Source organism: Halichoerus grypus, chromosome 4 (genome assembly GCF_964656455.1).
Source record: "Halichoerus grypus chromosome 4, mHalGry1.hap1.1, whole genome shotgun sequence".
NCBI classification, from domain to species: Eukaryota; Metazoa; Chordata; class Mammalia; order Carnivora; family Phocidae; genus Halichoerus; species Halichoerus grypus.
Window position 1 is genome coordinate 7,838,679 of NC_135715.1, and position 13,825 is coordinate 7,852,503.

Sequence of the window (13,825 nt, forward strand, 5' to 3'; positions counted from 1 at the left end):
TGGTCTCCCTTTTGCTTAGATGAGAATGGAAATAATTTTATCATCTGAATTTTGAAGGATTATTATTGTTACACCTTATATCTGTTAGTTAAATTTTATTTTACCACTGATGAGAGACAATGTTTAAAAGTCACTCTCAGGGGGCGCCTGGGTGGCTCAGTTGATAGTGTCTGCCTTCGGCTCAGGTCATGATCCCGGAGTCCTGGGATCAAGTCCTGCATCGGACTCCCTGCTCGGCGGGGAGCCTGCTTCTGCCTCTGCCTCTGCCTCTCTCTCTGTGTCTCTCATGAATAAATAAATAAAATCTTAAAAAAATAAAAATAAAAATAAAAATCACTCTCAGGACAAATATGCTATTTGTAGTATAGTCAAAACTGCTTTATCAGTGTAGTAGCTTGTACTTAATTATGATGGATAATAAGACCTCAGAAATAATTCATTTTTGTTTGTTTAATAACTTGTGTCCTTTTAACAGATTAGATTAGATTGAAGAAAAATATCCCCCAAATAATTCCTATTGTTAAAGGAGTGTTTCTAGACAAATAGAGCATCTCTAAACTTTCAGAATGTTTAATAAATGCCAATAAATAAAATGTCTTCAAAACTGTATTGTCCTAAAAATATACTTTCAACTAAGTATACATTTCCAATCATAAACAATGGAAATTTATGCACATGCAGACCCAACTTCATGGTCAATCCATCTATCTCAATATATACATGGAATACTTATTACAGAGGTATTTGAATGAATAGTTTTGTTATAATATTGGTATGTATTTCCCAAAACATAGAAAAAGTCCCTTTCAGGGGAATTAAATAGCCTGAACTTTGGAATAATAAGCGAAGTGATTTCCTGATGAGTTTTTGCCAAAAAAAAAAAAAAAAAGTAAATGTCCATCCTGCTGTTTTCCAAGAACACAAGATACATCTACAAATGAGATGCTACGGGATGTCATCCCAGTGAGGCTTCAAATTCATAGAGCCGTGCCCTATCGGTGTTCATCTTATTATATTTCAACACAAATGAATATATTTTCTATGTAGAATCAAAAAGTGAGGTTCAAATATATCACAAGTTACAAAAAGAGAGATATTTTAAATGTGACTATTATGGAAAATATAACTAATCCAGAACATTTCCATTTGAAAGAGAAATGACTAATAATTGATTGGCCTGAATCCAAAGTCACAGTGGGGTTCAAAAAGCTGGTTAGTGGCCTCATAAAAATAGAAGCTGTATCAACCAATTGAATTTAATTATATATGAAGGTGATGATGGGGCTAAACTGCTTGTAATTGGAGTCCAATTACTCAGCTTGTCTTCCATAAAATTAATTCATCTGAAAGTTTTCCATTGTCCTGTGTTCCAGGTCTGCTGCTGGTTTAATTAGTTAACACTGAGGAATCTTGAAACAGTAAATTATTTTGTCTTTATTGTCAATTACTGGTTAACGAAAATTGTATATAAAATATTAACATCTGCTTCCAGGGCAAAGAAGAAAGAGCAGAATGAAGACCTTTTTTTTTTGGTTTTGTTTTGTTTTCTACCTAAAAGTTGCTGAAACAGAAGAGAGTAAACCTTCCTGTACATTTAGACTTATGTAAGAGAAATTTGAACTTATCAGCTATCAACGCTGCAGTTGCTTATACTATTCCATAGGCACTGATTTCATAAATCTGACACTTAGGACTCTCTCATGGTGTACGCATGTAAAAATTAAGTTTAACATCAATGGAGAAAAAATTATGGGTAGAGAGCATTCCTGAAGAAATTCCCCTTCAGGGCTTTAAATTACTTTGAGCAATATTTGATAATGCGTTAGTATAATTTAAAAATGATATTGGCTGACTCCTGAGGTTTGATAAAACACTCTATATTAGATTTTTCGCAATTATCCGAATTGCACATTAGGTTAATCACTGAGCAGTTGAAACTATTGAAAAAATTGATCAAATGGCTTAAAAACCCATGTCTAATTATTGTTCTTTTTAATGTAACAAAATGAAATATATCATCAATTGTGCTGAAAAATATAGACACCCTTCCAAAGCTGTCACCTATTGATAATACATAGATATAGCTCATTTCCATTTAATAGACTTCATCACATTGTACCTTCACTTAGAAAGAATCACAATTCACAATACTCTTTAATTCCATGAGCAATAACTAATTCAAAATGAAACCTAAATGGAAATATGTAATAATAAAAAAAAGTATATTGCAAAATGTTCATCTAAGAGGTATCACAAGAGAATTGGTCTGATCGGGCCAAAAATAAAATAATCTCTTTAAAAGTTATAGTGGAGCAAACCTTACAGCTCTCTGCACATATACCCCTACTTATGTAGGAAAATGAAAAATTAGATTGCATAAAGGTGAAAAACATATTTTATATATCTTCTTTCTGAGAATATAGAAGTATTTAGGGCAAGATAAGGTTGTGATTAATTATAACACTGCCATAATTTTAAGTGTGGAAACAGACCTCAATAACTTTTGTGCAGTCTTACTCAGTAGATGTGTCTCTTCAGATTTATAACACTTACAATAAATAATTCTCTTACTACATTGTGCAATTAATATAAGAATTGTCATTACATTTTTTTCTATATTTCTTCCAAAAATAACACTGCAAGAACCAATTACCTTTTAAAACCCTTGTGTTTGATCCAAAATGTCAAGATGAAACTAAACTTTTGCGGGAAAACTGAAGTCAATTGTTTTAAAAAGAAATGTGCCTTAGTTCAGGAGAAGCATGATACAAAATGATCCTGAAAATATTGTTTCTCTCTGCAAGATTCCACTAAAGCTCTAGAAGGGAAATGCTTTATTTAACAGATGAGTAATTATAAGCCAAGTTAGCTAGATTTTATCAACTTGATAGAATATTGGTGATTTTTATATAGTTCATTTGTTTTATTTTATCCTATGCTATTTCAACTTACATCTATATATTTTGAGAGAATCCAGGTTTGCCAAACACTATTAACATAGTTAACGTATATATTTAACCACATCTATAATGGTCACTTTAAAATAATTTAACAAATACACCTCCAAAACCAAGGACAGCAGAAATTCTTTCAAGTTTAAAATAAAGATATTTGCCAAAATATTTGTTTTGAAGACATCCATAGATAAGAAAAGACTGGAAAGAGTCTTAAGTTTTTCTTCGTTGTACTGTTTTTAGGAAGCTTTGCACAACATGTGGTTGCTAAGTATTACTGAGGGAGAGAAAGCAGTATTGAAGTGCTCCCCATCGAGCCCAGTGGCAGGATATCGGCTCTGAAATGCCACTGAGCACCACTGGGAGGAAATGTGAGTGCTAATGCACACTCTTTTGTTAAGGCTTTGAGTGCTCTCTATTAAAAGAAGTAAACACACTCTATGCAAAAAGTGGAGATTTTCTCACTTTACACAAATAACACATTTAAGAGGAAATAACCCGTAATGAGAAAGAGGTGTCACTAGTCTCCTGCTTTGTCAGGAGCTTTTCTCAAGGTGAGAGAGCTTGCTATGATTACAATATGCACCCAGCTGAAATAAACTTACAAGGTTCTCATTTTTTTTTCTAACTTGCTAACATAAATTATGAAAAAGAGAAGTCTCCTCTATACTTGAAGGCATCTGTTATCTATGCCTCTAAGTTTATTTAAATAATTGTCTGCCTTACACCTCATTTCATTGAGAGTCAATCTCTAAAAAGGCACTGCATTTTCTTTTTGCTGTATGCCCCAGATCTATTGGATTCCTCCACCCCTAAGCATGCATACGCACACGTGTGCGCACACACACGAAGAGTCTGACGACCGAGGTAAAGACATTTGTCCTGGAAACAGGACAGACTTCCTCTTTCTTTCCCAAAGTTCCCAAGGGTCCTGCATTTCCTAGAGGATGGACAAAATATTCCCAGGGAAGTCATAAATGCACAAATAAGTGTGCCTTTATGATGGAGATATGAGCTGTTCACAATTTATAAGTGTTAGATAGAATCTTCTTTCCCTCTCTATTGAATGTTCAGGCAATAGCATCGCGGCTCTGCAGAGGATATTAAGAAAAGCAACCTTGATCGGGAAAAGTAATAGTAGCCGTGGGGAATCAACTAAACACCGCTAGAGAGCCAAAAATCACTAGAGAATTTTAAGAGCTTTGATTTTTTTTTCCTCGTGAAGAAAAAATAGCCTCTTTTTTTTCCCCCAGTCTTGAGTTATATTACTACACAGAAAGAGGGAGAAAAAATGTTGGTTCTGTCCTGACAAGCCTTTGCTTCTGAACAGTGGGATTCTTTTTCACATCAAATCCAAAGTAGCCTAAGACTTGCATGTCCTGGGGTACCCAATCTACAGAATCTCGATTTGAGAAAGTCAGAACTAGAAACAGAACTGTGGGAATGGCGGTGACTGGTTGCTCAGCTCCTGAAATAAATTTTCAAGGTCTGCAGGAACGTATCTGCAAATTGATTTTCTTTCTTTGTTGGCTTGTGGTCATAGCGAGAGGGCTCCTTACCCACAGCCCAGGGACATCACCTTCATGTTTCACTTCTGAAATTTGCATGGATGTTTTATTTTTAGTGAAATAAATATAGACTGAGTCTACAAAAGATATACATTCATAATGAAAGTTTATTAAATGAAAAGGTGAGTAAGGAAATTTCAGTGAAAAAATGTGTTTAATTTTTTCTGCTATGTTTCTGATATTTGGAGGTGACTTTCATTTTCTTCAGTCGGACATGCATACCCAGTAAAGACATTTTATTATTTCCAGTTAACTAGCACTTGCAGTGAGGGTAACTGACACCAGATAGTCTTGGGTAATTAGGCTAACTAGGTGATGAACTTATCATCAGGTGGGGATCAGAGATATTTCCAAAAACAATTCATTCCCTCATAGATTCATTTCTTCATTCAACAAAGGTTTTGAGTGCCCATTATCACTGACCCGGCATGTACCTGACATTTTGTCCTTTAATTACAGAGTACTATGAATTGATTATATGTCACGTGCCAGTATTTAAGTTCATATATGTGTCCCATATATATTTTATTGATCACCTATCATGTGGGTACAGCTCTAGTGTCTTATATTAGTTAACAACCCCGAACAAACCCTGGCAGAATTTATATTCTAGTATTGTTTACAGAATGGTTACTGATAAACATAATAAATGAATACATTATAATATCTTCTATAAGGTGATAATGACTAGGAAAAACATATAGCAGTGAGTGGACGCGGTGGGGAGCAAATATAAATAGAATGATGAGCATAAGCCTCCTATTAACTAGGAAAGAAAATACCATCTTCTGTGATGTCTGACCAGAAGTACTGATGCTGTCTCTCCCCTGACCCCCATCCTTATAAAGATGGAGGAAATGATGGAAACTCACAAGGAACTATCAGTGGGCTAGAATCCAGGAAGAAACGCCAGGCACTACAAAGCCTAACAGAGTTGGATTAAGATATAAATTTAGGACTTTACATATAAAGTATAAATTTTATACCCGTGTGCTGCTGGAAGCAGAGCAAACTCCTGGTGAGCACGGAGACTGACATGGGATTCGATCTCACAACCCGGGGATTCTACTTTTTTAAATAATAATGCTGCACTGAGAAGGCAAGTCTTGCACTTTGTGGACACAAGCACATTTCATATTTTTGGAAAGTAACTTAGGAACATTGGACAAGAACTTGAAGCAGCTATTTATATTCCACAACTAATTTTAAGAGTCCACACAAAGAGTTAGATACATTAATGTGCAAAGATTTTTACAACAGCTTGATTTGGAAGATGTAAAACCAGAAACAACCTTAAATGTGCAGTAATAGGAAAATGTTTAAATAAATTAGGATGTAATCTAGCATGGACTATTGAATAACTACAAACAATACTATTAGTTCTATGGAAATATTTATAATGCCGTAAGTGAAAAAATAATACAGTAGTCTTTGCACTATGAACTCAAAATATATGAAGATTAATAAGAATAAAGAACCCTAACACTAATCAATAAAATGTTGAATTTTTTTTTTGAATGAAGGGTTTATGGCCGACTAATTTGTTTTTTGTATTTATTAATTTTTTTCTCTACTTTGTAAATACTCACTAGTGAATAGATATCACATTTACGGCTAACATAAAAAGGTTTGTCGTCTGAAAATTGCCACTCAGAATAGGATTTAGTGAAAAGTATTATTCCTCACTTCATGACTGCTAACATAATTAATGATCAGTGTCTTAGAGAAGAAGGTTATAGTTCGATTTCTTTTTTTTTTTTTTTAAGATTTTATTTATTTATTTGACAGAGAGAGACACAGCGAGAGAGGGAACACAAGCGGGGGGAGTGGGAGAGGGAGAAGCAGGCTTCCCGCCAAGCAGGGAGCCCGATGCGGGGCTTGATCCCAGGACCCTGGGATCATGACCTGAGCAGAAGGCAGACGCTTAACGACGGAGCCACCCAGGCGCCCCAGAATAGTTCAATTTCTTTAAAGAAGATCCCACGAATATCTTATTGGAGGCTGATGGAGTCCTTGCATTTTTTTGTTTCATTTTGGGATTTCGCGTACTTTGCTGAAAAAATCTCTTATGCTAAAGCTCCCTTCTCTTTTCCTTGGCTGCGTGGTTCCTCATTTCATGTTTTTTTAGTGATGTCTAAGGAAAGAAAAGAGACAAACTCAGGCTGAGGTAAGCACCTTGAACTGAAGACTTGCTTTTTAACATAGGAACTAGAGTAACTTGATACTTGCTGAAGAATTATGGTATTTTAGCACCTGATTCTGTGGGTCCCGTTGAGTTGTAACTACAAAAAGAAAGATTGTTTTCTTTACTCTTCCCAAATACTCCATGTGGCAGACAGACCCTAGGGTGGTTGATAATTCCTGTCACCCCAGTGTCCAGACTTTTGTGAAATCCCCTGTTCTGGAGTGTGGGTGGGCCCTGTGATTTGCTTCTAACAGAACATGGCAAAGGTGATAAGACATCATCCTCTGACATTCTGTAGCAATGGTGAAGAGAGGTCCATTCCATGATTACGTTCTCTTAGACTCTAGACTTAGGACTAGAATGAGAGACTCCCATGTTGACCCAAAGAGCAAGCTGCCATCATGAGACTACCTATGTGATACCCACCCAGGCAGCCTCTATGAGCTGAGGGCCTCAGTCCTCTGCTGCAAAGAACTAAATTCTATCAAAAGTCCCAGAGCTTGGACGGGGACATAAGTGGGAGATGAAAATACCTTGACTGCAGTCTTGGGAGACCCTGCAGAGAACATTCAGCTAAGCCATGACCAGACTCCCGACTCATTGAAACTAGGGAACAATAAATGTGTGATGTTTTAGTTCTTAACTTTCTGGTAAATTATTTTATACCAGTTGAAAACAGTAGACCCCATCATAACTACTTTCACAATTTTTTTTTTTTTTTCAAAAGACACTTTGGAAACCACTTCTGTTACCATGGACCCTGAGGTTGCTGGGTTTTTGGGTCAGCTCACTCTTGCCTCTCCTCCCAAATCAGGGGATCATGTGCATTTTGCATCCTCTTCTCTATTGGAGGCTTGGTAGTGAGAATATGCGTTTTCCAGTGAAAATCTCAAGCTTATTTAAATAAGCTTGACTATTATATACCACCAAAACATATTTTAAACATACAAGGAAATTTTGTCATAATTATGCAGAATAAATTCCTCATGCTGCTATGAGTGCTTTTCTTTGTAACATTGATCACTGCTTAAAATGATACATTTTACTTATTAATTATCACCCATCAGAATTTTAGGTCCATCAGGACAGGATTTCATCTGACATGTTCACACTGTTTCCCAGTACCTCAGTGACTGACACACAAGAACCACTGAATACATAACTTTCAAATAATAATAAAAATAATGATTTCTGTATAGAAATTAACTGAAGCTTCTAAAGTCCCAGAAGAAATCAAGTTAGAAAGTGAGGGATCCACTCAACAAATTTGCTGTTTTGAGACAAAGATGTGTCAGTTGATTTTCATCACCGCCTAGACATTGTGAGGGAATGAGAAGAGTGAGATTAGGTTGGCAAAGACAGAAAAACTGAAAGACAGAGAAACCTGGCAGTCAGAGGCAACATGCCTAGAGCTTATTGGGAGCTTCCCTCCTACTCCACTTCCAGACTGACCTTCCTGCTCATAGCATCCTCAATACCCTCCCAGTAATGAAAGAAGCCCTGCCAGCAACACCAGCATGAATAATGAAATTGTAGGAAAAGGCAGTATTTTTGCCAGTGATGCTGGAATAGATATCATGAGAAGCAAATAAAAGAGCAAGTTTCTCAACAGCCAGATAATAGGTGAGGCTGTCTCTTTATACTAAATCCCCCATCCAAGTTTTCCTTAGAACTTGAGTGTGCCTTTCTTCCTTCTATCCAAAAACCTCTGAAACACTAGGCTTCCTGTGAATGGCTTGCCTTCTCTGCCATTCATATTTCTGTGGAAATGGAAGCCAGACAATTTCTAGAGATTCAGAAATGTCTAGAAATTTAAGATAAAGAAGGGGAGACACTATAATAGGAAGATGATCGTGGTCTTTGTGTTCTGGGCACTGCGCCTCCCTGCCAGTTCAGTCTTACAGTGTGTGGGCATAAAACATGTGTAGTCAGCAAAAGGCTGACATATTCTTACTGGAGTAGTAGGAAGCTTGCCCTTTCTCCACTCATGACCCTCAGAAAACTATCAAGGATGCCTGTCTCAGGCTTTCTAGGAGGAAATTGAAGCTGAATGTGAATCTCTCTGGAGACAAGATGGTGATGGTCGTAATTTTTCTCACATTGTATATGATTGCATACCATTTGTGCGCTTTAAAATTACATATAATGGAAAACCTTTTAGTTATAGTCCTCTGTGGGTGCTCAGAGGAAAATGCAGACAAGACAGATGATAAATGCATAGATAATCAAATAGCGGGAGACTGTTTCTTGTCCTTTCTTTCCTACACAGTCATGATGTTTAGAGCTGTGTAAAACCACCAATTTTCACTTTCCATGAATTCACTTGCAAACTTGGGGTTTGCAATAATTTGAAGATTTAATCCAACACATAATGTTTCTATCAGCAAAGAGATCAAACAGTGACTACAATTCTGTGCTTTTGTGAGCTCTCACTAACATTGTTAACGGAATGCACTAAATAAGCTCCTGAATATTTATCTCAATCAATTATTTGATCCAAATGCTTTTGGGATCAAGCTACTAAAGAATTTTTATTGTCAATTTTCAAGTGAGTCATCAGACCTCTATTTTCAATATATTCACTAACTTTGCATATGTGTGTATATATATATATATATATATCTTGTTACAGGTATCATCTTATACATATATACACAGAGTTTTCTAACTGTACATAATTCTCCTTTCTCCTTTTATTTTCTCTATGGTGGCAAAGAGAAAACGAGCCTCCATCCTTGACATTTGTGTTCTTTAGTACGACTGAAGTTAGATCCATGTGCCCATTTCCCTTTGAGAGTCAGTAAGAAATCCCTGTATGGGTGATAGGGAGAATGTCAAGATGTAACACCCTGCACCATTCCCTGGACATTGCTCTTCACAGTGGTGTGCTTCCTCACACCCCGTTGTCTTGAATGACATGATGTCACGTTCCTTTTCGTGAATCAAAGTATTGCGTGGTGTTGGCGGAGCATACAAGAATGGGGAGAACAAAGAGTAAAGGGAATGAGTTGCTCAAGGTAAAACTCCCGAGTTATCTATAAGTATTTCAGTCACCTATCTGCACTAGAATGTATTCTAATAAAATAGATAGATGAGAGATAGATAGATAGATAGATAGATAGATAGATAAGTATTTCAGGCACCACTTACATTAAAACAATTTCTAATAGTTAAAGAATTTAACTCCCAAATATATTCTGAACTATCAACTTTTGGTCTTTTCTGCAAACCCTATTTGCCACCATCATATTTACTCCATGCTACTGAAGTTTCTATTAGGTCTTCCATTTCCCCTTTGTCTCCATACAATTTGCACTGATTTTCAACAATGTTTATTATTATTTTTAAAGATTTTATTTATTTATTTGACAGAGAGAGACACAGCGAGAGAGGAAACACAAGCAGGGGGAGTAGGAAAGAGAGAAACAGGCTTCCCGCGGAGCAGGGAGCCCGATGCGGGGCTTGATCCCAGGACCCTGGGATCATGACCTGAGCCGAAGGCATACGCTTAATGACTGAGCCACCCAGGTGCCCCAATAATGTTTATTATTTTAAAATCTTAATCAAACCATTGAATCACTCCTCTCATAGCCCTGTTGTAAAAACGAGATGGGAAGTTAAGAGACAATGCTTCATAAATCACAATATTTTTTTTTTTTGTAAACCACAATATTATGCAAATATTTTTGTACTTTTTTTCAGAAGAAACCAACTTTATGTCACAGAAGCTTCAGGAAAAATTTTTCCATGGCACATTTTGACATGCGTTTACACTTGCTTGCTAAAATCTTCGATGTTATCCAAATCATTTTTGTCATGTAAAATAAAAACAAAAGAAAGTGTTTAGTTACTTTGCTTAGAAAAAAGAACTGTCAAAGAGCAGGGATTGTACTCCATGAACAACATGATGTGGTTTTGCAGATTATATGTGCATTTAAATATTTGGGGTAGTATTAATATTATAATAAAGTAAAAGCAAACCAATGGTACCAACATAATTAAATTTGTTTTTTAAGAAAAACAATTAACTCTTTTGTAAGAACTCAGTGTCTGGAGTTGCTGGATTTCTGAAGGATGAAAGTCTTCTTGAGTCCGAAGATTTCTGAATGCTATGCTTCCTTGAATCTGTGGGACACTGTGGTTTTGTCGAGGAAGTTTATGTTTGTAATTCAATCCTCTCTGTGTTTATGAAAAGCCTTGACAATACACTATTTTGATAATAAATAAACAATGTCTAAAAAATTTCATATCTCTCACATTATCAAGCACCATGTAATATAAAATGTAGTTCCTCAAATTCTGGTTTTTTTCTTTCAAAGATTTTATTTATTTATTTGAGAGAGAAAGAGAGAGCACGGGCAGGGGGAGGAGCAGAGGGAGAAGGACAACCACGCTCTGTGCTGAGCCTGGAGGCGTCGCTGGGCTAGACCCCACAACCCTGAGATCATGACGTGAGCCAAAACCAAGTTGGACGCTCAACTGACTGAGCCACTCAGGTGTCTCCTCAAATTTGGTGTCTCCTCAAATTCTGTTTTTGATGAGATGACAATATTCCTTTTTTTCCTAATACAGTGAGTTTTCTATTAGTTTCTTTTATCTCTTTAATAATTCTGGATTTATTTATGTTATATTCTCCTTGTTATTATTTTATTACATCCATTGAAGAGAATGAAAAATACTCTGTTACCTCTTGTAATTAAACTTCTTGAGTATCTTTTCCTCTTGTAATTTTATTTTCATTCAGAGTTGCTTTGCCCCCAAGGAGTACTGTGAATCATTTGCCCCATATTGTCAAAGTATCTAGAGAGAAGACCATTGTTTCGTTTTGTTTTGTATTTTTTTGTTGTTGTTGTTTGTTTTTTGTTTTGTTTTGTTTTGTTTTGTTGTTGTTTGTTTTGTTTTGTTTGGCCAGTGCTCAAGAAGGATTTCTCTGCTCCTGGGCAAGTTTTCATTTTGGTTTCTTGGCTTAGAGCCACAGAGGGGTGGAAAGTGGAACCTTTGAGCATGGCTGGAACAGGTCTTGGGTTTTAATGGTTTGTGGTTATTGTTTTTGTTTTCTCTAACCTTGACACTGGGGAGAAGGTGAGCATTTTTGCATTTTCCCTATCCCTATGGGCAGAACTTTTCTAAACACAGAAATTCTTGCAAGTTTCAGGCTCTGAGAAAAAAAATATCTTTGTTTCAGATTCCTACCATGAAGCATCTGAGGCCACATTTTCCAATCTTGGCACCTACCGGCCAATGGTTGCATTAATTTTAATTTACTAGTCTCACTTTGAGTTCCATGTTTGTTTCCAAGCATGGCTGTAATTTTTTCTATTAATTTTATAAATACAGTTTAATCTATTATCTCTTTTGGGTTTGAGTTGGGCAGAAGCAGAAGCAGTCAATGCTAGTTTAGATGAGCATATAGAGATGCTTTTCTTCAGATTTTCTAATAATTTTTATTGTTATTTTAAGGTAAAGGAATACATTTTCCAAGTTATTGGTAGGAGCAGGGTATACACAGGTAGAAAACATTGCTTTAATGAGCATCAGGGTTTTTTAGAATTTTAACAACTGTAAGATTAACAAAAAATGTAGAATTATAAAAGTTTTCTGGTATCACATGACTTTTGCTAAAGAATTTTTTACCTTGGATCTGTGTGATGTGGTCGTACTCCAGTACATCTTGTTACAATCTAATCTTTTACACTCCACACCTGAGTACTGATGAAGTAATACGGAATCTGACACTAAGCTTTATCATATGTTTCCTAGTTTACAAGTGATTTGTGAAATATGTAATGTTAATTAATATTTAAGATATTTTCATAAAATTCCCAATTCCTTTCTTATTTAGAAGATTAGACACTAGTAAAAATGTCATCAGAAAGAACATATATTTATATATATTAAATTAATTTATGTATGTATATATATATAAATAAATTTAGGACTTGGATATTAAAAAAATACATCACTTAAATCCACATCTATAAAAGGTTCAAAAAAGAAATCTTATCTGGGGGCGCCTGGGTGGCTCAGTCGTTAAGCGTCTGCCTTCAGCTCAGGTCATGATCCTGGGGTCCTGGGATCGAGCCCCGCATCGGGCTCCCTGCTCGGCGGGAAGCCTGCTTCTCCCTCTCCCACTCCCCCTGCTTGTGTTCCCTCTCTCGCTGTGTCTTTCTCTGTCAAATAAATAAATAAAATCTTTAAAAAAAAAAAAAAAAAAGAAATCTTATCTGTACACTGGTACAATACTACTATAAATTAATGCCTTTCAAAATCTAGTTTTCCATAAAAGAAACATCAGCAAGAGTTTTGTTCTTCTAAAAAGTCATATTGTCTCTGGATATAACTGATATGGTATCAGCTTATAAAAAAAAAAAAAGGTGAATGTGCCCTCTAAGCTAATAAAGTGGTATTTCCATCCTTTATGTCATTAAATGCTCTAGGCCTTACCCTGAACTTTTTTTTTTTTTTTTTTTTTTTTTTAAGATTTTTTATTTATTTATTTGACAGAGAGGGAACACAAGCAGGGGGAGTGGGAGAGGGAGAAGCAGGCTCCCCGCTGAGCAGGGAGCCCGACGCGGGGCTTGATCCCAGGACCCTGGGATCATGACCTGAGCCGAAGGCAGGCGCTTAACGACTGAGCCACCCAGGCGCCCCCTTACCCTGAACTTTTTAACTCATGTGTTCATCCGGACTAGACCCACGTATACACCAGGGGCTCCTGAGACTGAGATATCTGCTGTGCCCATATTATCTATGGCAGGGGAGATTTTCAAAAGGAATTTCAATTGCTTAGCCATATTAAAAACATTTGTATAATGTGATTTATTAAGAAATGTCTTAGTAAAAAATTGCATTGAAATAACAGATGTCATGCAAAGCAGTTTCTTTAAAAATGAATGCAATCACAGCTTTTATTTTTGAGAAATTATTTTTGAGACATTATCAGGCTAATTGTGATTTGGGAAAACACCCAACGAAAGCAGGTTGATAGATTATTAACAAAAGACCTAAACATATCACAAATACACACTAATATATGATGTGAGTAATTTATTAGTTAAATATGTATGCTCTTCCATGTTTGTGATTTGACGTTTTATATTGCTCTTGACATTGGAAAT